Below are 27,927 nucleotides of genomic sequence, written 5' to 3'. Positions count from 1 at the left end.
AACGCACACACACCTGAACAGGAACGCCATAATGAGGCACACGCACAAACACGAAATGTAATTGAGCGTGTGTTTGGCCTGCTCAAGTCATGGTTCCGGTGCCTGGACACATCTGGTGGAGCCTTGCAGTACTCACCAACTACATGTACCCAAATTGTCATGGTATGTGCCATGCTACATAATATGATCCTGCAAAAACAGCTGCAGCAGGAGCAGCATAGGTCTGGGCTAAACAGCCCCCCACCGTTGCCAAGGCTATCACAGGCAGAGCATGACTCGGAGGAGGAACAACCTGAGCCTGCCCTAGTAGGCAGAAGGAGGCATGCCCAGTATGCTTTGGCCTTGGCAAAGAGGCAAGGCATAGCACATACACTGGCTCAGTAGGAACCCTGGAAATGATACCTCTCTCTGACTCACACAAATAGTAAAAGGGATGCCTAACTTGACACTACCTGTTTCCAAACATGTATAGGGAGTGCAGTATGTGCATCCAACATAGGCATCTCTGCAGTACCACCTGAGGCATGATTGCCATGTGTTAAGCAATATAAAGCAGTACTAAACAGCTTTCACCACCATTTAGTATTTGTAAAGCAATTTCCCACACTAACACTAGCACAACTGTGGTCAATGTTGAGCAATATTGGGCAATGTTCTGTAATGTTGGTTACAGTTGAGCAATGTTGGACAATTCTGGTCTACGTTGGGCATAGCTGAACAAAAGCCAACATGCTCATATTTGCTCTACTGGCCCTTAAGCAGTCTGGTCTGCTCAGTATGAAACTATAAAGCAGTGACAGGCCTCAAACCCAGGATACTGTGCACTACTGTCATAGTACTGAACCACTAAACCATGATAGTATTGCACTGGTCAGCCTGTATGAAGAAATGTTGATAAGTCTATGCAACTTATCTCATGGAAACCCTGCAGGCACAGCATAATCCCTGTCGAGTTATGACACAAAGGTGAGCCCTGCAGTAAGAATAGAACCTGGTTTTCAACACACATATAGTATAATTGTTAATATTGGTCATGTTCACACACATCAACAAATGTACTGGTCTTCAGACAGCAACATACTGAAAGGTCACACTGGACATGCTCACACACTTGAATAAATGAGACAAATGTCAGGCAACAAAACACTGAAAGGACAGACTGGGCATGCTCACACACGAATAAATGAGACAAATGTCAGGCAACAAAACACTGAAAGGACAGACTGGGCATGCTCACACACTTAGGCCATGTCTGAGTATAGCAGTGGGCCACACATATACGGCAGTTGCATGTGTTAACACAGGAACCTCTCAGTATTCACCAATCTGCCATGTGCACACAGTTATATGACAACAGACACAGATATAATATATCGGAACCCTGTCATAATAAAATATGTTCTGCAGATACTTAGGTTGTTCGTAGAAAGTGTGAAAGCAAAGAAGAGAAAAACCTGCAATCAGTATCATCAATAAACAATGTGCATCCCAAACATTACCATAGGTGCGTAGGTTGATACTAGCCTATCTGCCCTAGGGCATGTATAAGCCTAGTCAGAGTGTGTTTGGCTTTCGCAGCCCTGTTAGATTAGTAGACTGTGCCTGTGAATAGTAGGACACACAAGATAGGCCTTTTACGTTTGCTTTGTTGTGCCTCTGTCCAGCAGGGACCCAGAAGAGATTCCAGGGGTAAACATATGATCACCCATCCACTTGTCAATATGTCTCCTGAAGGGGGTCAGTGGGGGGGCTCAGCCTATGCAGGACTGGTATCCCATGCCAGAGTGAGGGGACCGTCTGGGATAGAAATGTGTCCCTCCAGCATGTCCTATAAATATCTGTGCTGAGGTGTAAGTCCCTGGAGCGTGTAGCTCTAAGGGATCCAGATATCCTGAGGTGGAGCATGTCCATTAATTCTGTGTTGGACATGGCTGTAAACAACAGGCACAGATCGTATCCGAGTAGGTGTTAAGCGACTGAGTAGAGCTGGAGTTACTTTAGCCAAACTGCACAGGGCATTTGTATGAGTCCCTAGATCCACTTGGTGAGGTACTTTTATGGCCAATACAGTTGCTGCAGGTGTCGGGTAAGGTACATCCCAAATGGGGCATTGTATCCAATCATGGGCCTCATGAGTACAGGGGCACAATGACTTTACTTGATCTAGATGTGAAGCCTGTTGGGATAGGGAGGGCTATATAGAATGTCTGTCAAACCACTATGGCAATGCGATTGTCAAAGGCAAGATTACAAACTACTCATGTCCCCATATTCCTAACAACTTCTACCATACTTAATGTATTAACACCTATGTGGTAATGTGTGGGCACTATGTGATTCCCAAAGGGGATGACTATGCATTTAATGGCATTCAGCCATTATGGAGGATGCTTGTGCCAGCTGGAGAGTCAAATATGGCACCCAGTTTGCAGTTATCTGTGAACATGGTCAGCCATATTCCTCCTGTGTTAGCCTGTACGTCACAGGAATATATACTGAACAAAACAGGTCCCAGGACTGAGCCTAGTGGGATGCCACGTGTAACTGGTGTAGAGTCAGACATGGCACCTGCAATACATACCATGTGGGTGCTATCCCTGATCCAGTTAGCAATCCATCTTGTGACATATGTGTCGATATCTAAGCTGGTGAGCTTATGTATGATGCCCGAGTGGGGTATTGTTGTGAAGGTTTTTGCGAGGTCCAGGTAGGCTGTGTGGACTACCTTCCCTACATCTATGGACCTGGTAACTATTTAAAGAAGTTGACCATGTTCAAGAGGCAAGATCTGCCCACAACAAAGCTGAATTGTGTAAGATCCAGTGCCTGTAGGTTCCCGATGTCTGTGTGTATGAGTACCATGATGATACGCTTCATAGCTTTGCAGACAAGGCTAGATAGGCTTATAGGGCGATAGTGTCTGGGGTCTGTTGTGGCACCACCTTTGTGGAGCAGAACCACTGTTGCTGTACGCCATTCCTTGGGTACATATCCTGTAGTAAGTCTGATATTGACCAGTGACTTCATGTGAGGGTTACGTTCATCATGAAGCTCGTGTAAGATGCAGGCTGGGACACCGTCCGGTCCCATTGATGCTGTGTTGTCTGCTTTGGAGAGGGCAGCACTCACCTGATCATCTGTGATGTCAGGGAGGCTACACTCTGTTGGGATGGACATTTGCTCATTAGGGGAGATGGGGGAGTGACATTTGCACTGAACCTGTTTGCCAGGATGATGGCAATGTCTATGGGTTCAGTGTATATATTGTCATTTTGCAATAACACACAGCATATCTGGGAGTTGGCACCCAGGTTCATGACATAACTAAAGAAGGCCTTGTGATTGTTCTCACTGTGTGGTGTAATTTACCTTTCGAAGTGGGTCTTAGATGAATTCATGAGTGAATGTAGCTTCTTGCTAGTACTGATCAGAGATGCCTTCCCTTATTGGGATTGTGCACTATCATGTAGTAGCCCCCTCCTTTTGTTGTATAGCTTATTTATGGCCGTGGTCCACCAGACAGGTCCCTTGCCTTTGGAGGAGTGAGTCTCATACTTATTTGGGATAGCATGATCCATGCATTCCAGTAGGTGTCAATAGAATGTGTTTGTAAAGGATTCGGCGGTCTGAGCCATACTTACATCTGTCCCAGGGTCTTTGAAGGATACCACCTTGGTTTAGAGAAGTGTGACACAGCCTGTTGGTAAGTACTTCACTGAGAGAACCTAGGATGGGGATGGGGATGGTATATGGATGTCCAGTGAGATAAATGTATGGTCTGACCTTACCAATGAGGGGCATACCTCTGGTGTGGAACATGGAGTCCCCATGTTGGTGATGATCAGGTCCAATATGTTTTCCCCTCATGTGGGTGTGGTGACCAGTTGTGACATAGCATTTGTGTTTAGAAATTCTAGCAACCGTTATGTGAGGGTGTTGTGGCTTGAGTAGTATTCCCAGTCAATGTTTCTGTAGTTGAAGTCACCCCATATAATGGTGTTTGTAGAGACCGTCATATCCTCCAGTGTTCCCAGGAAAGCTGAGTGGGGTTCCTGAGTTTGGGAGGGTGGTCTTTAGCAGGCTACAAACTGAAAGGCAGTTTTGCCCACTGTTAGTTGCACATGTATGGTCTCTGATGCTTCCTGCAGTGCTACTAACCTGGAGGTGTGTGTATCTGTGATGCATACGGATACTCCCCCTAAATTTGTTGGTCGGTCCGAGTCTTGGGCCGAAAAGCATGGTATGAAGTATAACCTGGTAGTACTGATGTGCATTTGGGAGCCTGAACCAGGTGTCTGTTACTGCACAGATATCGACATTCACCATACTGAGGAGAGTCTTGAGTGCGTGCATTCTGGGGTCTAGACATCTGGTGTCGAGCAGCATTGCCAGTACTTTCTTTTACCTTGTATTGTCCATGGAGGTGGGTTTGTCATTTGAGCCTTGCCCAAAAAAGGCAATGTGGGGGTGGCAACTATCTTAGCCAGTATTTGAAAGTCCAGGGGTGACAGGTGCAAGCTGTCCATAGCGAAGCTACGTGGCATGTCGAGCATGTCATCCCAGGCTGACAGACACTGGATCCCCTTTGAATGACACCAATATGTTAGCCAACTGTTACAACTGATCAGCTTGTCTGTATAATGTGCCATCATTCTTGGTGAGGGTAAGATGCTACACAAGGTCAGTGTCATACTGGCCTGGGTTACATGATCAGACAGCTCCTCTATGTCCCTTGTCATGTAGTCCAGGGAGGAACATCTGAGGTAATTCACACCAGCATGGACAATGATGAAGCCATATTTGTACTTGCTTTGGAGTGACCTGAGTGCATGTTTAATGCGGCAGAACCTGCCACCCGACAGACAGCTAAAAGTGTCCTTCTCCATGTTCAGCCTGGTGAGTGTGACATCAGTGTGTCTGACAATAGAGTCATCTATTACAAGTGCATTAGGTGTGTTTTTAGCCCTAAGGGCAGTGACTGTGTGGCACACTGACTTTGTGAACCATGTGATATGTGGGTAATGTCGTGGGGTAGCAGTTGTCTGGGTGTCTGCTTAGGAGGTCTCTGCTGCTTAGGCAGATATTATGTAGAGCCTTCAAGTATGTATTTGTGTGGTAATGTAATTTGTTTGCTGTCGCTATAGATGTATGTGTGATGGAGTTGTGGTGTGTGTGTGTGGTTACCTTCACCACCTGATAGACTGTGTTGGTCATGGTTCGAGAGAGCTCAGCCTCCCGTTTGTCTATATAGTTGCATCTCCCACATATATCTGAGTTTGTTGGGAGGAGGGAGGGTTGTCTGTGTATATAAGGCAGTTGTAACATTGCCTCAAAAGTCCCATATTCACCAGCTGGACTGGAGGGCACACGCAAAACCAACCGTTGGACATGCCAGGATATTATGATGACATACTCTCTGTTGACTGATCAAAAGGGATCAGTAGGGTGTTAAGTGTGTAAAAGAGTATAGCAGGGGTTTAGTGTTCAGGTATGTTGGTGTGTTTGAAAGATTATCTGAGAAGGAGTCCAGACAGAACCATGACACTTCCTTCAGCTATGTCATACACAGCACTGTACACACATATATGTCCTGAGTCAGGGCCAACTGTACCTGACTGACAATGCCAACATCCTGTCAGACAGGCCCATACATACATACCCACCTCCCACTGACAAATGTCCCTATCATCATACCAGGAGATATCACATGTAGAATGGGTAAACAGCTCCTTCCAAAGCCAAAAACATGGTATCAATTGGATGACATTGTTTCCCGATATGTGTCATAAGCGAACTACAGAACAAACAGACCCTGCACCTGAACAGTCTGTTGAGCCACACCCTCTCTACAGGATCTGAAACCGTTGAATGTGTTACAGCAACATATGGCACACCCCACAAGTGTTGGTGCACAGCAGACCATGGGAACTATAGTCCTATAAGCCTATGACGTCTGATCTACAAGGCCATTGAGTCCATCATGACTGAAGTCATGAACAGAGCTATTGGAAGCCGACAAACACACAGCCCTACCAACTGTGGTATGATCATGAGCAGATCATGGTTCCCAAACCTGCTAGACTGTTTGCAAGGCAGCCACTCAAGACACACATCACTGAAGGGAGCTACACACTTCCTACATAGACTCTGAGTAGCCCTTTATCAACATCACAGACACATGTTGTATACACAAATTCAACAACCTGTGCATAAATATGTATTGTGATATGAAGGAATGGAAATTTGTCCACAGAGAGATCACACAAGCTAAGAACTGTGGAGTCCTGTTCAAGCTGTTAACACCTGCTGACCCACATGGTTCATCCCTGGGATTGCATAAAACAAAGTGCACACACATTACCATGTCCAGTCTGGTGATGTCAGCATCCTACAAATATAGCAGAAGAAAATAAAGCACCCGGTAAAACATATAGCGTGTCGTGTTAATGCGTACCTCTGTAGTATCATAACATAGTAAGATAGGGGTTTAAATCCTGCAATTGCTGTGTGTGTGTGATTTCCTGTGAGAGGCGTGCCCTTTTTGGAGACTAGGTACACACATGAAAAGAGGGAGATTCTTCTTTGGCAAGACTGATGATGTCAGCGTCCTAGAAATATAGCAGGAGAAATGAAAGCACCCAGTAAAGCATAAAGCCCATTGTGGTTATGTGTATCTTTGTAGTATCATAACATAATTAGGTAGGGGTTTGAATCCTGCAATCGCTGTGTGGGGGTGTGTGTGTGTGCGTTTTCCTTTAAGAGGAGTGCCTTTTTGGAGCCTGTGAAAAAACATTCAAAGAAGTAATCTCCTCTTTGGCATGTCTGATGATGTCAGTATCCCAGAAATACAGCAGTGGAAATGAAAACTTCCAGTAAAGCATATAGCGCTTTGTGTTAATGTGGATCTCTCTAGTATCATAACATAGTTAGGTAGGGGTTTGAATCCTGCAATTGCTGAGTTGTGTGAGAGTGTTGGTTAATGTGTTGTGGGTTTTGCTTTTACAACATTATGAGATATCAGTGAAACAACAGTATGTGCATTGCACACGTCCAGTATTTGTGTGGCACATACATATATGTACACGTGACCTCAATTGTTATCTGTTTGGCAAATACATATATGTACATGTGACCTCAATGAGTTCATAGGTGTGAAGCCTGCTTTCTACATGAATACATCTGTTACCATCGACAGTCTGTGCTGCTGCTTCTCAGACCTTAGGTCACATATGTATGTATGTGTCAAGGCCAGCCACTGTAGTGATCTGTGGCCTAGGTCATCTGTGTCACACACACCCATGACAGTTTCTATAGAATAGTTTGAGTGAGGGTTCATGCCTGGGGTATATATCAGACATGTTCAAACACAACACAGTCTGTCAATAATGGCCATTCATTACAGGTGTACAACACCTCCGTGGATATGCATACAGACCCCTTCATGCTTATGTGATGCACTGAGGGACATCAGCATACCTATGGAAATGTGAATACCAAAGGACAGATGACATAACATGTGGATGTATGTATACATTGGTACCCCTGCTACATGTTGTGGGCTACTAACAACGTGTCAGGATACTATGTATTATAAATGTGGATGACTATGCTATAGTTGGCTTATAGCTTTACAGCATGTGTTGGTCAACAGGTATTTGTCTGTATGATACCCTTGTGGAGGATAAGTGTCTCATCTGGAGAATGCATTGTAGGCCACTGTCTGCATTACCAGATCTGAACGGAGCTATCCCTAGTGTGTTTGCTTGTACCTGGGATGTCTACATGCCAAACAGGAGTGGTCCCAGGAATGGGTGGTGGCCAATACCACTGGTTACTGGTATAGTATAGTACCAGAAGGACTCAAATGCTACTGTGTATCCTACATCTCTGTGTCAGTTGTCAAGACATCAGCTAATGACTGGGTAAAGTCAGGCTGTTGACATTATGTATACTACCAGTATGCAAAACAATGACCAATATAAACAGTATCACCCACAGCATAGTGTCAAACCATGTCATACACACATGTGTACCCAAGTCGTAACATATGTGTAGTAAAATGCATACTGGCCACCAATAGGAAATATGAAGTGTTAACACTGTGTAATACAGGGCATGTCACCCTTCCCATGTGTCCACTATGCACATACATGCAGATGGTGCACCTCCACCATGTTCACAAATGTACACCTGCAAATCTGCACTGCACACAGCACACACGTACCATCCACTTACCAACACATGCTGCCAGTACCACACACATCAGCCAAGTGGCACATGGGTGGACAATACAGTATTGTAATTAACACTGGTGTAAACAATACTAGATTGATAATCATAGCTTTAATGCATCATGCCTGCTCAGATATACCTACACGGATATCAGTACACCTTGCTGTTGACAACATGCTAACATTGCTACACTGCTATTAGGTCACCCTGTGCATCAGCACCATGTAAGCCTCTTCCTGCATCATTGTCACAGATGACAGGTGGTGGCACAGTTTCATCATATGCACAGGGTGTGTTATTGGTTTGCCAGAGCCCGACAATGACCCATCCAATCGACATGTATGTGTGTGTGTGTGTGTGTGTGTGTGTGTATGTGTGTGTGTGAGGGACAACAGTACAGTATGGGTCAATGTTGGTGTAATGTGTATGTGTATGTGTTAGCCCTAGGTGTTTGGTTTATGTGTGTGTGTGTCTGCATGCACACAGTTCCACCTTGGGGCTGCCACATATGGATGATTGTGGGACAGCCATGGACTGTACCTGCCAGGCTGTACAGATCACTGTCTCCAGCCATGGACACAGTACCTGTGCCTGCCACGGGTGCCACGGACAGTATCGGGTACCAAGCCAGACTGGGTACTATCGTCAGAGCTAGAGGGATGTCGACTGGACCCAGGTCCCTGGTGGGACTGGCCAGAGCCACGTGCATGTGGTCATCTAGGATGGTCTATTGACAGCCCAGCCCCAACATTGCTGGGGCTGGTACTGTCACTACAGGAGCGGCTGGGACTTGTGTGTCATCCGCGACGAGTGCTAGCTGATGATGTTGCTGGCATACATCCACGTCGACTTCTCAACCATCCTGCACTGCCCTGGCACATGGACATTACATTGTGGAGGACATCTATTGTCTCCCCCAACATCTATCAATGACTTCGGTGTAATTACGGATGGCACCGGCAAGGTCACAGATACTGTCATTGATAGCGGTGTTGTGAGCCCTCTGAGCCTTTATTCCCTGCCTGGTGTACCGTTCCATACGTGCCTGTCCCTGCATTACAGGCCGGAACATGGCTGAGGTTGTGAGACCTGTGGGGGCACTTCTGCCAGGGGCATTATGACCAGCAGTGCTCCCACAAGCACCCCTGGACATATGCCTATGTGGTACCGTTCCAGGTGTCTGGGTATGGCTGCTGTGTGGGGTTACATGTGCCATAGATACCACACTATCCTGGTCGGTACCTACTGTATGCTGTTCCTCCGCTAAGGCCATTGGTGTTGAAGGATGTATTGGCAGTATGAATGTGCGCATATATGGGGTGGACAGCTGTGTACTGTCGACTGGCGGACCAACGACAGACCCTGACAAACCTGCCTGTGCACCTACACATGTGTCATCATGCCCACTATTTGTGGCAGTGACCTCAGGTTCCCTGCTGCACTCATCCAATACCTCAGCACCTGTGAGAGGAAGACAGGAAACATACTTCACAATCTGTACAGGATGTTAGCACACATGCACACATGCACACATGAACACATGCACACATGCACACATGAACACATGTACACATGCACTCATGAACACATGCACACATGCATACATACACACATGAACACAAGCACACATGCACACAAGCACACATACACACATGAAAACATGCACACATGCACACATGCACACATGAACACATGCACACATGAACACATGCACACATACACTACTCAGTCAAGTTCACACACACACACACACACACACACACACACACACACACACACACACACACACACCAACAGCAATACGTAACATATCCATTAGTGATTGATGGTGCAGTACAGTATCACAAGCCAAAGAGTCCTATCACACGTGTCAGCATGCAGGATGTGTGTTGCTCAACAGCATGCAGTACGAGTGTGGAGAGTCCTTGTTGATAGCAGTATACATGTATTTGATGCATTTGTGTTGTTCAATGATTGGCCTCACCTTGGAACACAACGTGTACATGGACACAACATTGCTGTGTAAGTCTGGAACACTTTCCAATGTCCTGTGCACCATCACTCATAGGTATACATACCATGGTGGATGCACACAATTGTCAGGTGTATAGCAATGAATGCTATGTGTAGTATTGTTGTTACTGTAACTGGATGTAGTGTAGTACCATGAGCCATCATCAGGCAGCATCATGTGGTCACTCAAGGCCACTAATGTATGTCACACTGGTAACTATCTTGCTGTACCTGACCTGCACCACTTTGGCTACATTAACCATTTCACAGCCAGTTGTTACATGGGTATGTAAGGTGTTCAATAGGGAGCATTGCCTCACATGAATGTGTTGTGTGTTTAAGCGTGTCACACCGCCCCATGATAGTCCTCTACCCCCAGGTATAGTATGTGTGCTGTGTTGTTGACATTTAGGATACTGGAGTATGACCTTACAGCAGGTGTCTACATACACCATGTGTATCAAATTAACACTAACTGCATATGACAAAGTGGTGTTTGTTGTGTGCATGTGTATTGACTCTGCCTATACAATGTCCACTACAATGTACCACAATTTGTTGGGATGCTCTGTGTATTGCATGTGTTTGAGGTGGATGTTCATGTTACTGGGATGTGCATAGTCCCACAGAGAACATGCAGAGCATGCATTATGTGTAGGTGTTTTACATGTGTATATGGCCAACAGGTCTCCTATGACATGCACATGTTATATGCTACATTAAATGTAGAACACTCACCAGCATGGGTGTGCTGTCTTGCTATCACACCAGAGGGACCTACAAGGATATGAGACAGTGTGTCAGTGTCAACAACTATGGCATTGCTGCTGTGTGTTTGCAATTCCACAGTAGTACAAGAGGTGACAGTCACAGACATACAAATTATGTTCCAAATTATCAGTATGGCATGACACCAGGCTCCACATCTTCTAAATACACAGTACACATCTGGTAAATGCATATTCTAACAATTGATCTAACAGTAGTCTACAGATATGCCATGTTACCTGCTCGCTCTGTATGTACATGCTGGGTGACTCCGGCCTCCATGATGATGCATGTCTGTTGTACTGCTTGGCAAGGAGCCATCACACTGAGGATCAGCTCTTCCACTCTGGTGAGGGGGGGTGTTGATGCACCATCACCTGTGGCAAGCTGTTGTCTGTGGACATCAGAGGCATGCTGCTGGACATGTCTGATTAAATCACTGCAGTGATGGCGTACTTGCTCATACATCCGGTTATGCATGCCTACATCATTCACCCGATGGACAACATCCTGCCACAGTGCAGTGCGTCCATGCTGGTCCTGGCTAGATCTGGAGAACAGCAGGTTGTAATGCTGTACCAGGGCATCAAAGATGACCTCCTCCTCCTCAGGGGAATAGGCAGGCTTCCTGTTGTGAGACATATTCCTGTAAGACAATAAAACAGTAATTGTGAGCAAGTCATGTGGCACACTTAACATGCTAAAGTACAGACATCAATGAAATGCCATATATAGCAACCTATTGGCTGTCAGTAGATACACACCTTTAATACCACATAGGACTGCTCAGCCCACAACTGCCTGACAGTGCCTGGCACATACTATATTCCAAAACATGTTCTGCACAGCAACAAAGTGGAGCCAGTATGTAAGACTATACAACAGTACATGGCACACTCTATGTGACACAATGCACCACCTAGCCACAGGGTGTGTGTATGAAGCTAATGCATGCAGACATTTGTCATCCATTTAAATGAATGTTATGTACAGTTTAAGTACTATCAGTACACCACGCTACTTGTTGATAGCAAACCCCTCAGTAACAAATGTGCACATTCATCACTATACGTGGCGTACTGCTGTAATACACTACACATGTTGCTAGATATTCACATATATCCTGCGACACACACACCACCAAGGCCATGTTACAGGCATACCCACACACACATCAGACATATCTACAGGACACATAGGTATGGCAACCCAGATCAGTTTTACCTGTGAAACATACAGTACTGTGTGTCAGCACCTACAAAACCTCATGCCTGAGGTTTGTAATGTGTGAGGACTACAGGTAACAAACAAAACAGTGTCTCCAAGCAATGTGGATATAAACCATACTGTGCTGTTTAGGCCTACAGCTTCAGGTAGTACTACTGTTCATACAGGATTTGTATTCACTAGTGTTACCAATCAGTAAGCATACATGTACTGCTTAAGCCTACAATGGCACACTCCGGTCAACACCATGGCACTACGTCACACCGTATGCCTTACTGCTTTTCCTGCCTAGCAATAGCATACATGTCCTTTGCTGGGATTTGAGCTACAACACTACATACCATAATATACACGTTTTCCCACTAGGCTATCACACATATACACAACTTTGACACATTCGCCTACACATTCACCATCACACCCAGTCAACCTCTCATAGCAAGTAATGCAACAAGTACATGCGTGTGTGTATCGGGTCCTAGGTAGCTAATAGGCTATTATCCATAGAACCTATGGAAGCCAAGCCATATGGTACCCTGCCCTTCCACACCCATGTAATGTAGGTTCATGTGCCCCTGTCATGCAGAGCCACAGTGGTGACTCCCGGGTTGTGTTTCCTATCTCACACCCACTCATCATGATTATTCATGACAACTGCTAATGAGGACCTTCATTTGCTATTGATAGGTGGTTAGTTCCAGAGTATGGTATGTGTCTGAGATGATAATGTACCACTCCAGCATGTTCTGCTTTTTCACATTACAGGGTTTAGATCAGTACAGTGTGTAGCTTGTATAGAGTTTAATCTGTATATATGGAGCATGTCCAACACCTGTGGGTTTGGCATAGCTTTGTATGTTAGGCAGAGGTTGCCTCTGGGTAGGCGGTATGTGACACAGTGTAGCTGTGGTTTTGTAAGACAGTCTGCATAGGGCATCTGTTTGAGTCTGGTAATACTCTTTGTGAGGTATGTGTCTGGCGTGTACTGTCGCTGTGGATGTCTTCTGAGGTACATACCGACAGGGCCAATGTACTCTATGATGGGTGTTATGCCTGATGAGTACAGTGGAACACTGACCTCTTATTCCATGTATGACACCTTTTCTGATGACATGTGGACCATACTCAGTTTACATGACTAGTGTGGCACTGTGATTATCAATAGGGACACTTCTGTCCACCTTTGTCCCGTAGTCTCTCATCACACTTTTGGTGTTGAGTAGACTACTACCTATGTGGTAGTTCATGGGTACAGGGTTTTTAACAAGAGGGATGGCAATACGTTTACAACATTGAACTTGGGCGTACATATGAACATCCATTGGTGTACATATAGATATACATATAGGCACATATACAGTCCAGCTTTCATGGTGGGAATATCAGTTATGCAAAGGTTGAGAGGGATGCAGTTATGTAATGATATCGCACAGTCTTGTGCAGAATGCATGGAAGGTAGTCTCAGCCCATGTACCTTTAGTAGGACCCCCTATCTGGAAGACTAAAACCTGAGGACTCATACCCACAGCGTTTAAACGCCACATGTCATATGCCAGCACTGTATGCTGTCTTGTTTGCCACACACTACCACCTACATATGAAACTGCACATAACAACCTGCAACAACATATAATTGTCCCCCGTCACAAACAGTTGCAGTATGTCCCTTGCTCTATGCACATGTTCAGATGCTAATTTATCAGACACATAAATATCTCTCCATATGTGTGTGCCATACACACACAGGTCCACACTGTTGTAAGTCCGTACACCTCATGGATGACCTGTTGGGCCTTGCTACAACATGGACAGTTGTCACATGTGTGCATACAGTAATAGTACAGGGAGTATATATAGCTGCAAATGCTAACATTACTATACTAGCCTGGTACAGCAGTTGCCAATGCTAAGCTACAAATTATGTTACTATCATGCATGTCATACTCTGTCACATCCAAGTTTATATAGGTGTTTGCACTACTCCCACAAACTGCCATTATACGCAGTACTGTACAGACCATAGATAACATGTTCAGATGTTTGACATATAATGCTGAGATACATATGTCACAGGTTATGTCCCACTGCACACAGCTACACACTAATTTGTCCATGGCAGTAGTTACGCATGGCATCACTGCATACATTCCTACTGCTGCCACTTATGCATGTTTCTGAGTATGTACAGTACTATTCATAAACATCTACTACTTGCCGGTAACTACAAATCTGTTACATACCTGTTACTCACTGTCAGGTTCGTCTCTGTATGCTTTTCAAGGTTTTGTTTTATTTATTAAGTAAAGTTTTTTACTTATTTGTTATTATTGGTTATTAATTAAGTTTTTTTTTTCTTAATTAATATTTTTCGGTTTTACAGGAGTAAATATATTATTTACTTAAGTAAGGTTTCTTTATTAAGTAATAAAGTTTGTCAGTAGTTGCTGACATGTGCACTGTAATGACTGCATGTGGGGATAGCAAGTACAATCTGCTTTTATAGGTATCTGGGCATGTGCATGTGATACCCTCTGCACCAATTGGTGCCCAGCATTTGGTAAATGCATACAGCCTGCTGTGTGGTAATTGCAGTACTCACTGTCATAGCAACCCAATGCTATAAATTGATAAGGTATGTAGGCGTAGCCCTTTCAGATTTCCAGAGTGGGGCCCATGCTTGTTTGCTGTGGACACTGTTGTGTAAGTCAGAAGGTTGGTATACTTCTTATATCTGAAGCTGGAGGTGTGGACAGTGATGTACATGTTGTACTCAGGCCTGACTGTTGCCACTTGCAGTACAGAGCTATCAATGCAGAGTTTAACTCACCCCTACAAATGCTTACACAACATTTATGTGACTATGTAGTTTCTTTTCTACTCATATAATTAACTGCCATACAAAAGTAGTTATTGAGAAGTATTCTTTTGGCACATGAACTGTTTGTGAACTGTTATACTGTGAATATTAATGTAGTCACTTCTGCAGGGTTTGTGGTTTTATTGTTGACATTAGCATAGGGTTCACAGGACAACTGGACAATTCCAGTACTGCGTATGCCTACCTACATCCTTGGTAGACCCTAAACACACAAGTGTATTTAAAGTGTGTGTGGGGGTTGCTGACATACAGAGAGCATTATGTATTATTGTGTGAATGTTATCTTACTGGACTTAAAGTATTGGTGTGTACCTGTTGGTTTATCAAGGCAGGTGGTCTGTCTGCATAGTTCCCAACTGTGAACCTATCCAGATGGTAGTCAGATGTTACACTGTTATTCTTTGTCTGTGCAACCCACAAGTGTTTTCATCACTAGTACAATGGCATTGTTACAGTCAGTTGCTACCAGTACATGGCTACATCCTTTGGTATTTCTGTGTTGTACTCCTACATAAGGGTATGCTTGTGGAAGTCCTACCACAGCTATTTGCAGTGTGTGTAACAGCAGGATAGCTGCTATGCCTGTGTGTTTGCGCCTCTGCCAGGCCTATGAAACACTCAGATACATCTTTGCATGCAGTCAGGGATAGGTAGTTAAATGTGAAGTACACCTCACACATAATAGAGACAGTAAAAGTCTAGACTTGTGTGAAGCAGTGCATATGGATACGTACTCCTTTTATGAAGTACAAGCGGTGTCTACTGTTATTATTGTCAGTATTCATTGTGTAATACCCCACCTTTCTGACTGACATCAGGACTTTTCAGAGGGATTCAGAGGAACACATCTTAAATATGTTTCACAATCAGGGACATCCCTGTTAAGTAGTCACAGTTGGGTAGTATGGCCTCTGCCCTAATCAGATTGCCACTGTTTGTCCTGCTATGATACTGTGTGGGGGTTGTAAAGTGCTTCTGTAACTTTATTTGCTGCTAGAATGGCTGCTTCTCATATCACACTCATGTAATGCATTTCACAACAATTGCTGGTAAAGATCCACAAAACAAGCTTTGTGTTATGGCCTTCCTATTTTTCCTTTATATTCAGTCATTGAAATGCATGATATATTTATTTGAGCACTAGTTATTGTATATCTGCTATGGCTAAGTGGTAATTCATGCAGTCTATTGTGTCAATGGTCTGGGATTCAAGACTGACAAAGGTATTTTATTTTGCTGCTGAGCAGAACAAGGGCCCTGACATAGAGTGACTAAGGCACTTTTAAGCAGTTGTAAGTGGGTTTGCATGGTTTGCACGATGCTTAGCAATACTAAGCTAAGCGCACACATGCGCACACTTGCTTAATCCCGCTTACTACTGCTTAAAAGTGCTTACTCCCGCTAACCCCCACGCTAATTTCTTTGAAAGAAAAGAAAATGGGGAGATGGGAAAGTGGTGAAAAAGGGGGCACAAAGAGGGAAAGACAGTAGGAAAACAAGCTCAGGATGTGCAGGACGGGTGTAGGGAAGGTCCATAGCTGCCCATTTCTTTACCAGCAACAGCTGTGCATATGCAATAAATTTGGAGTGAAATTTGAAACCTTCCACCCCTGGGAGAGGGGTGAAGACAACAAAGTATGTTGTACTGCCAATTATAATTATCAGTTTACATGTCCAGCAGACGTGTGTGCAAAATGTGCAACTATGTATGGGGCGTAATTTTTTTGTGGGTACAGATTGCCCTTTTTTTTTTTTTTAGGTGAGAGTGGAAAGTGAGGTTGAGGAAGTAGGTATATTTGGGGAGGTAGGTTGGGAAGGTAAACAGACAAGACAGACAAGACGCATACAGGGGTGGTGTATGACACATGGGGTGGGTGAACACAATGAACGGGGACGGATGTTTGGAAATCGCAAGCCCATGAGCCCACAGATGGTAACAGTGGAACTGAGATCCCCACCCATGGGCAGTCACCACTGCACCTTCACAGCCCCAAGGGTGGCTGTGCTGGGGGCTGCATAAGACAGGCAGCCTCACCCATGAGACGTGCCACTCTCACCTCGAGCTGGCATAGGGGATCAGCGACTGAACGCTGGATCTCCCTATGCACCACAACTCAGACCCTTCGAAGGGTGACAGGTGGCCCTTCTCCACCAACACTTGCATGGGGGTCGAGCCCCATCCCCTGCAGCGCTTCCACCCGAAGGTGGCACAGGACCAACGGAGGAGGGGAGCCTGGGCTGGGCACCGGACCTGCTGGTTCCAGGTGCACTCGCCAGCTGAGGAGCGACAGGTGGGTCCGCTGGGACCGGCCTTCCCATACGTTCTGTGATTAGGTGTGTTTAATTACAACATAAACAACAGCATTCCAAATTAGTTGTAACAACATGCAGTAATATTCCCATTAACCCAACACACTAAGGTTCCAACAGTTGAACAGCAAGCATAACATGTGCATAACTTGAATGAAAGTGGACATTCCAACAGCATGCAGGGATGATTGGTGGCAACAGGCCACCATGATTCTGGTGTTTGAACAGGGCACATGCATCAAAGTGAATGCAGATATTTATAGAACAATAGGACATATGCCCCAAAAAATCTTTTGAGATTACATGTACCCATTGAGTTGTGGAATTGCATTGTTTATGCACATACAGTAGGATGTAGAAAGAAACCTCAATTAACATCTTATAAGTACTTTTAGTCTACACTACATTCCTATTGACTGCAGGTGTATATCCCCTACATGTATTATTACACTTGGCAAAATGCATTAGGTTGTGTAATGGATTTGGCTAGTTCATTATATACCTGACCTATATCTGACATACTAACTGTCCAGGATGCAGATGTTACTGCTACATATTTATTGTTGTATTTATATTTCTTTACCTACATATCTGAATGTGTTCACATGACATTTTCAGTTCAATTTGTACAGAACCCTGCATTTCTTGTAGCACACTCACATTTCTGAGGAACAAATTAACAAGCTACTTGTTTGCCAGATTTACTTATGCATGTCAGCCATTAACTGTCTGTTGAGGACTGTATATATGCTTCACAGCTACTAGCACCTCCATCACCCACTTTAGATGGGACTGCCCAACTGTGTGTTGCCAGCACTTATTAAAACAGTACTATTTGTATAATGCAAGGGTACAACAACATTTCAAAGTAAGTGACACAGACACACTCCAGGTTTTATACCATTATTAATTACATTACACACTTTTCCACAGGCTTGCTCCTTTATTTGATATTACAGTGCATATGGAAGACATATTCAAGACATATTATACCTTTATTAATGGGTTAGAACACTCTTTTTCAGTCTCGCTCACTTATTTTATATGACAGTACCTGCAGAGATATTATTCCAGACATATTTTACCTTTCATAATGGGTTACTACACTCTTTTCCTGGCTCTCTGACTTATTTCATATAACAGTACATGCAGAGGACTTATTCAGGGCATTTTTATGGCTGTATTATTGGACTACAACACTTTCTTTCAGGCTCTCTCCCCTATTTTATATAACAATACATGCAGAATAATCACTAACCTGCCTGGTGGCGCAGCCTTAACAGCCTATCTGCATATGCTTGCTGATTCGCAGCACGGTCACCTGCAGCTGTGAAGTAAATGAAGGGATACTGAGACATACCTATCCATTATACAGAATCAATTATCATTTCTTACATACTGCATTCCATAGCTACCGACTCAGTTGTGGGGCATCTTGCATCCCATGGGCCTCCTGTATCCATTGGTTCAGTAGGTCCTGCTTCTGTCTCTTCAGGTCTGCATGGTGGTGACGGACCTGCTCACCAGTCCGAGGAATGCCTGTGACACTGGTGAGGTCATGAGCTAACCGGTTCCAAGCCTCTGCCTTGTATTCCGTCCCTTGGAACTGGCCCTGCAGGAGTCTTGACTCATGACGGTGGACAAGGAGCCAAACCATGTATTTCGACTCCCCGATGCCCCAACGTTGCACTCGGAAGCATGTACCCTCTCCAGCACCAGCCATTCTAACTGCAGATGTGAGCTACAATTAGTTATGGCAAGTATTCCTGCCTATGGGGCTTAAATATGCTGCATTTCCCGCACTTTTCTGTGATTGGCCGTTTTTGAAAATTCTCGGCTGACTGCAGACCTGCTTAGTAATGGTTACTCTAAGTATATGTATGTTAACAGTGGCTGTTTATCCTAAGCTGTCATGGCTTAGTGGTTCAGTACTTTGATTATGGTGGACAGAGTCCTGGGTTCGAACCTTGTCATTGCATTTTATTTTACTACTGTCCAGACAGGCTAGCGGGTGTGTCTGTGTTTAAGCAACTTTGCTCTACATTGCTCCACGTTGCCCTACAATGCGCTGGTTGGCATGGCACGCACCTCCGTGCAAACCGATTGTGCTGGGTAAAGCGCTGTTTAGCTATGGGCAACTACATTGTGCTGGGTAAAGCGCTATTTAGCTATGGGCAACTCTATTGCGCTGGGTAAAGTGCTGCTTAACTGCGGGCATTTATATATCAGGATCCTTTATAAATATTTTGTTCACTGATACATAGGCCATTTCACTGCTTTTTAGTAAATTTTAATCATATATGTCGGGTATTATTTCATATAACTAATTTAAAACATAAATAGGAAGGGGAGTAGTGGGACTCGAACCATGAATGCCTCCTCTTTGTGTGAATGCTCTACCATTACACTATTGCTATTTGGCGCAATTTGCATAAACATTCCTTCTTATGCTCTTCCATGTTGGGATTGCTAACTGCAGCTAAGCAATGGGCACACCAGCCCACACACGCGCAAATACGGGCAGCTATTTCGGGAATTAGACAAAAACAAAATTAATGTTTTACTTTTTATAACTGTGCTGGGGGTTTACAATGTCAGGGAGTGTGGTGTTGGGTACATGGACATTTGAGCGGACTCGTTCTTGTGTGTTTACATTTTGCATTTCGGACACTTGCAGGGGCATGGACATTTAGACTGTTTGGCAGTCGGACATGCCCCCTGCTTTCCTGCACGGTCCGTGTTAGACTTGCAGTTGGGTCAGCGTCTCCACACTGACATCATACTATTCAACTACAGCCTCTGAGTAAGACTTATTTAGTCTTACGCAGAGGATTCATGAATCCGGGGGATTGTCTTTTGTATGTCTATCCATCCGCAACCACTTTTTACCATTGTTTAGGCTCATGGGGGTTAGGAGACCATCAACAGTTAGCCTTTATCATTTTCTTTCATTTTACTAACTGAAGAAATCATACTGACAAGGGGGTCTTTTACAGAGGTAGTCTGAGAAGAAAGGTTTACAATATTAACCTAGGATATCTACAGCTGCCAGTCAATCTAAATCACGGCTTTATTTTATTTATTTTATTTTATTTTACATTTGTTGACCGGGCTAGTCCAGCTGGATTAATGTCCATTTTCAGTGGAGGCCCGGGGAGAAAAGCTCCAGAGGTTAAAAACAGTTATTGGAAATACATAAAAAGACAAAGTACAAATGTATTATACAAAGGGAAAAAAATGTAAGTACAAATATTAAAGATCTTAACTAATCAGAATCATTCTAGGTCAGAAAGAAGTGAGGTCAGAGGTTAGCAACTAGCAAAACAATATAATAAGGTATCAAATCATAAACACAAACAATTCCTGTTTTTTTTTTTTTTTTTTTTTTAGTGAGTTAAGTAATATTTACAATAAAGGGATAATATCTCAGTTGAAGTAGAAGATGAAATACAAGTGGATAAGAAAAGTTTATAACAAACATAAGGGTGCCAACAGGCTAGTCTGGGTTGGTACAAGAGCAAAGCCAGAATTTATTAAGATGTATTAAAAGTTGATAATGAAAGTAAGTGGAAGTACAACAAGGAAGCACAAGCTTATGTTTATGTGTCAATGAAGTGCATGCTTTACCCAAACAGAAACTAGAAGCCAGGATCAAACCCCGGGCATATGATATGAAAGGAAGCAGCACTAACCATTGTACCAGCATACCATCCTAAAAGAGGTTATTATGATCATTTTTTTTAATCGCACTATAACATTCTGTGTCCTGCATTCCTTCCAGGTAGTCACTCTCGTAAAACAAGGGAAGGGATGTTTAGCATGAAATCATTTGTCTAACATGCAGTCAGTCTGGAGTGGAAAAGCAAATGAATCAGACCTTGTTTCCATGTGTGACTGAGCATGAGATGAAAGTAAGAAAAAAAAAGGAATACCATGAAATATAGAGTGGAAGCCAAAAGAAAACTGGAATGTTGTCCAAGAAGGGACCAGATAACTAACAATGTGTTTACAGACAGATACATGGGATGTATATAGGTATGTAGGTCATAAACAGCAAGAAAGGATGATATATAAGGCAGTTATAAAGAACTAGACAGAAATCTCTCAATGTACTGGAGACACAATAATATAAAGTGATAGCTTTATGTAAGAAACAGATAAAAAGAGGTAAAAATAGGTACCCATGGAAAGATTAAATGATGTCATATTCACAGTCTGTGTATTATCAGTCTGTAGTGAGTCCATTTATTAAATTATATATTTCAACTCAGATTGTGTCTTCCTTTCCATTGTTTGTCATGATTGATGTTTTCCCGTATTTTAAAGGTTGCACAGTGGTTGAGGTTTAATAATGATGGTGCTTTAAGTGATGACTACAAACAACTGTATAAAATACAAATACAGCTGGAGAAGGACAAATATGAGAAACATCATAAAAATATATGTAGAGTTAATGAACTTACACGTAGAGAATGAACTGCTTAAGAAATACAAGTCAGCACAAAGGTGTCATACTTCCTTGCAAACATATTGAGTGCTTATACCTGTATCAGGTATATAATGTCAGAGTAAACAGAATATATCACATGGACAAGTATAAACTCAAAGCACATTGCTGTCTATGTATCTGTTACTTCCATATCACTTTGGTGACTATTTTCTGCTAAAAGCCTCATATATATATATATATATATATATATATATATGTGTGTGTGTACTGGAAGCCAAGCTTCTGCAGAGCTCCAAGTCCAGTTTGAGACACTATGGTCTTGTTCTTATAGTACAAGTTTATAAACAGAGTAAATAGTTCCTGCTTTATTTTGCACAAGTACTGCCAACTTTTCAGTGATCCACTCTACTCAGTTTTAGGAACACAGAAACTGAGAAATTTACTAAAAATGTCAGTGAAGCTCTGAAAAAAAACATTGATCACTGAATGTACTTAAGCATTGTTGTTTAACAAGCTCTCAATCCATCATGTTAGTTTTATCTTTTTTTAATTTTAGACACCACTGTCACTGTAGAATAATGCAAAGCGTAATCTCACGTGAGCCTCTGCATGGCAATAGGCTTAGAATTGTGTCAAAAATGGATTGTTTTGTTCATTGATTTTAGTAAAAACTCTTTCAATTGTTTTAAGTGGCAGCACTCTACCAGTTCATTATAGCTGCACCTTCTATGGAGCCTCGATCAGTCTTGACATTTCTTTGCTTATTTGAAAAGACAATTGTATTTAAAGGAAAATAAAGCAAGTGCAATATCATCTGGGCAGAAAACAGATGTTTTGTTGCGTCTCCCTCTAAGTGCATCAAATTGCTTCATATTAAAACCTCTCATGGATTTTTACATTATCAAGAAATATGGGATAGCCTGAGCCTCATATCTGCGCACTTATATTCTCCTCAAAGAGATACCATGCTCCGAGGCTTAAATCAGTGAAAAGAAAAATATCCTGCCTGACTTCATTACAGATCAGTAAGACAACATCTGGCTACAGTATGAAATATAGGCTATTATGTTTTAATGGATTTTGGAAGATTTTGCAAGCAAATACTTGTGCCTAGCTAAGTGATTGAGGGAACAAACATTTATAAAAAAATAATGTATCCTTATTTCTAGACTTGTCTAAACCCTTTGACACAGTGTGCCACAGCAAAGTTCTATTTCAAATGTCTTCATTAGATCTCTCTCGGCCCTCCTTTCTACAGTTCAAAAGCTATCTACCCAATAGGTATTACTCAGTAAAATAGCACTCTACCCTCTCTTCATACCTCCCAGTCACCACCAATGTACCACAAGGCTCTGTCCTTAGTTCTCCCCCCTTTAAAATTCTCACCAACCCCCTCCACACATCCACACAACAGGCCTCTCTATTACAGTATGCAGATGACTCCACACTCATTTGAACATCTGACAGCATGGCACATCTCCAAAAATATTAACTCAGGAAGCTTTAAAGCTACTGAAACATGGCTTTGTAACATACAATTTATGTTAACCCCCCCCCAAAAAAAAACAAACGAGTACCTTTTTTCCCTAAATCCCTCTTTCGTGAAATAAACAAAATTTAAAGTCCTCCCTCTTGATAATACAGTCATTGAAGTCACTTCTCATAGCAAGTTATTAGGGATGATAGTGACTGATAATCTTAAATTCGACCTACATATACAAACTTGCATAAGAAAAACTCATCAAAAACTAGGGATGCTTTACAGAGCCAAAAAATTTCTCACCAAAGCAACTAAAACTACATTTGACACTACTTATCGCCTCCTCACTCTTCTTTATAGGTTCATAGGTTCATAGGTTCATACTAGGCTATCTGCCCGAGGGCATTTATAAGCCTAGCCCATAGTTTTGTGGCTTACGCCACCCCTTTAGTTTGGAGAAACTATGCCCATTATTTTGCTGTGCCTCTGTCGAGCAGTGACACTGAGGTAACCCCTGGGGTGTATCTGCGATCTCCCATCCATTGGTCAAGATTCCTCTTGAACAAGGCCAGCGAGGTGCTCTGCCTCACATAAACCGGGATTTTGTTCCACAGCATAGGGAGTCTTTGGGTGATGAATCTATCCCTCCAGCACGTCCTATTAATAACCGTGTTGAGGTTTAAGTCTCCCGCCCTTGTGGCTCTGAGGGATCTAGATTTTTTGAGATGAAGCATGTTCATGAAATCTGGGTTTGACATGGCCTTGTATGTCAGGCATAGGTCACCTCTGAGCAAGCGGTAAGCAACTGAATATAACTGGAGTTCTTTCAGTCGGGCAGCATAAGACAGATTTTTGAGACCCTTTATCCTTTTGGTGAGGAACTTTTGTGGCCTCTCCAGCTGCTGCAAGTGTCGGGTCAGATACATTCCGAATGGGGCATTGTACTCGATCATTGGTCTGATGAGTGATGAGTATAGGGAGACTATGACTTCCCTTGATCTAGATGTGAATCCCTTCATGATAAGGTGGGCAATGTAGAAGGTCTTCCTAACTACTTTAGCAATATGAGTGTCGAATGAAAGGCTACTGTCAACCTGGGTTCCCAGGTCCCTAATAACTTCTTCTGTGTTCAGGGGATTGCCACCTATATGGTAGCTAGTGGTAACCTTATTTTTCCCGAAGGGTATGACTATGCATTTCTTGGCATTTAACTTTAGGCCATGGCTCTGGCACCAGTTATCCATTTCTGTGAGACCCTTCTGAAGAATATCTGTGTCGGACGTGTTTTCAACTACGGCGCCCAGTTTGCAGTCATCTGCAAACTTTGTCAGCCATAACCCTCCTGTGTTTGCTTGTACTTCAGAAAAGTAGATGCCAAACAAGAGTGGGCCCAGGACTGAGCCCTGTGGGATACCACTTGTGACAGGCTTTGAGTCTGACATGGCGCCAGCAACTCTGGGTACCCTGGGTACGTATCCGGAGGTGAGACTAAGATTAAACAGCTGTCCTAACTGTGGGTTTAATTCCTCGTTGAGTTCATGGAGCACACAGCCGGGGACACCATCAGGTCCCATGGATGCTGTGTTCTTTGCCTTGGAGAGAGCAGTTCTCACCTGGGCGTTAGAGATGTTTGGGGGGCTACAATCATTTGGTATAGACATCTCTCCTTTAGGGGGGGGAGAAGTTTGCACTGAACCTGTCAGCGAGTATGTTGGCAATGTCTGTAGGATCAGTAGTCTTCACATCATTTTGAACTAATTCTGAGCATATCTGGGAGTTTCCTCCTAGGTTTCTGACATAGCTAAAGAATGCCTTATGGTTGTCTTTAGAGTCCTTAGCTATTTTTTTCTCAAAATTAGCTTTAGATGATTTTATGAGAGCTCTTAGCTTTTTACTTATAGTGATCAGCGGTGTCTTACCTTTTAAGGATTTTGCTCTATCTTGTAGTAGCTTTCTCCTTTTGTTGTAGAGTTTGTTTATGGCTGGGGTCCACCAGACTGGATGCTTGCCTTTGGTACAAAGAGTCTTTGTTTTGCTTGGGATTGCCTGATCCATGCAGCCCTGCAGGTGCTGGTAGAAGGCATTTGTAAGTGATTCAGCGGTTTGAGTAATGTTAACCGCCGGCTCAGGGCCTTAAAGGAGACCACACTAGTCTTTAGAAGTGTGAAGTCGGCTTTCAAGAAGTTCTTTACTGTGGTCTTTTTCATTTCGCGTGGGGGCGGGATGAGGACCTCCAGCAAGATTAGTTTGTGATCAGATCTCACCAGTGAGGGGTATACTTCCGGCGTTGAACATTGTGCTCCCATGTTCGTGATGATGAGATCAAGTATGTTTTCTCCTCTTGTGGGGATGGTGACTAGTTGTTCCATGGCATTTGAGTTTATGAATTCCAGGAACTTTTGGGCTAGAGTGTTTGGGCTTGAGTAGTGTTCCCAGTCTATATTAGGGTAGTTGAAGTCACCTAGTATGATGGTGTTCGGAGATACATTTATCCCCCCCAGTGTTTTCAGGAAGGCCATATGAGGTTCCTGAGTTTGCGAGGGTGGCCTGTAACATGCTACAAATTGCAGAGCAGTCTTGCCTATGGTTAATTGCACCTGGATGGTTTCCGATGCATCGTGCGATGCCACCAATCTTGAGGTGTGGGTGTCCTTGATGAATATGGATACCCCTCCTCATTTCTTGGTATTGTCCGGGTTTTGGGGCCGGAACGCATGATATGAGGTAAAACCTGATAGTGCTGGGGTGCTCTCAGGAGCCTTGAACCAGGTTTCTGTCACAGCACAGACATCGATGTTCTCCATACTGAGAAGGGCCTCGAGTGCGTGCATCTTGAGGTTGAGACTTCTGGCATTGAGCAGCATTACCCTTAGTTTTTTTTCTTTGTTTTGTTCTAGGGTGGTAGGTTTAGAATTTGAGCCTTGCCTAAAAAAGGCACTATGGGGGTGGCAAGAGCCTTTTGTGACCTTCTCCTTTATGGTGTGCCCATCCTTACTAACCTTCAGACATCACAAAAATCAAAACTTGAACAATGCTGTAACATACTGCTAAATTTGTAGCAGATACCTCTTTCAGAACCCACCACTGCATAGCACTAAAAAGCTTAAATTGGTTAGAATTACCCCGTCATCTAGTATATACATGGCTTCTTACCGCCTATAAATATTATCCAGCATCCATCTGATTGTCAAGCACTAAATAATATTCTACACAAATTTTTTTTCCAGTCTGTCATTATAATCCAATGACCAAAAACTCCTGTTGGTCCACAAATCTATAAAATCTGCCTGGTCATTGTCTATACTCATACCATGTGGCTAAGGCCTGGAATACTTTACCTGTAGCCATCAGATCAATACCCTTCCTTCCATCCTTCAAAACCATTCTAAAAGACTTCCTAGCCAAAAGCTGGCTCTGTTCTTGCACAACACCAGGATAAACTATATCCCTAAATGTGAACAAGAACCTATTCATATCTTACACCTCCTTAATCTCCCTTTTTCATTGACTTTATTACTTCTCTTAATTTCTTTCCCATGGCTTTCTCTCTAAATATACCATAAGTCTGCTTTACTTCCACTTCATATTGCAATTCCTGTTTGTATTATACTAACTTACCTTTAATTTCTCTATGAACTGCCTAAAATTTCTCTAAATATTAAATCATTGTCATCTAACTTGTATCTGTTCTAGATCAATGTTTTCATATTATGTCTAATTTGGCACAATGAAACTGTAGATGTTTTTTGTATTTTTCTTTTAAAGATTGTAAAATTATTGTTCTTAAAATCTCTTGTAATACTTTGGAGCTTCTCTCCCTGGGCCTCTGCTGAAAATGGACCCCTACCTGGTTGGACTTTCCCAGTAATCAAATGTCAATCAGTCAATCAATCAACCAACCGATCAATTAGTAAATACATAAATAAATATATAAATACTCTTGCAAAAAAAGGCATTGTGCCCATATAGATTTCACTATGTCATTGTATTTACTTCTCATATATCTTTGGCTTCTTTTTGATTCATGTAGTAACTGCATGAGGCCATCTATTCAGCAGAATGCCTTTGATTTCTAGTGTTTTCAAAGCAAAAAGTCCCAATTAAGATTAGTGTGGGTCAAATGGTCCTACTACAAATCATAAATCATATCAACCATTTTTTCCTATGGTTTGAGTAACTATTTTTTCTTTCTTGCCTACTCTTTCTCTTTCTTAATTATTCTTTACTAAGTACTTAACATCTCTCACAACAGTAAAACTAAGAGGAACCAATCACTGCAGGATAAAAAGCAAGCTCTTAGGACTAAGTACAATCTAGGTAGCTGTCAGGGTAAACATTTGAAATGATGAGATGCGCTTGAAAGAGTCCTGAAACACGGACTGTATGGTCCAAAAAAAAAAAAGGCTTACATATACTAAACCCAAGATGGCCATTTCTCATAATATTCCCTTTTCTCCAAGGTATAGCAATGTTGAAGTTTGTATGTATACATTCAGTGGGTGTGGGGGGCATGTCCCCCTACAAAAACAGAAGTTTACAGGAGAAGAGTGATCTTCAAGATTTGGTCTT

The sequence above is a fragment of the Protopterus annectens genome, chromosome 3.part0 (genome assembly GCF_019279795.1).
Source record: "Protopterus annectens isolate FY-2018-M chromosome 3.part0, PAN1.0, whole genome shotgun sequence".
NCBI lineage: Eukaryota > Metazoa > Chordata > Ceratodontiformes > Protopteridae > Protopterus > Protopterus annectens.
Note: the sequence above shows the minus strand (reverse complement) of the source record.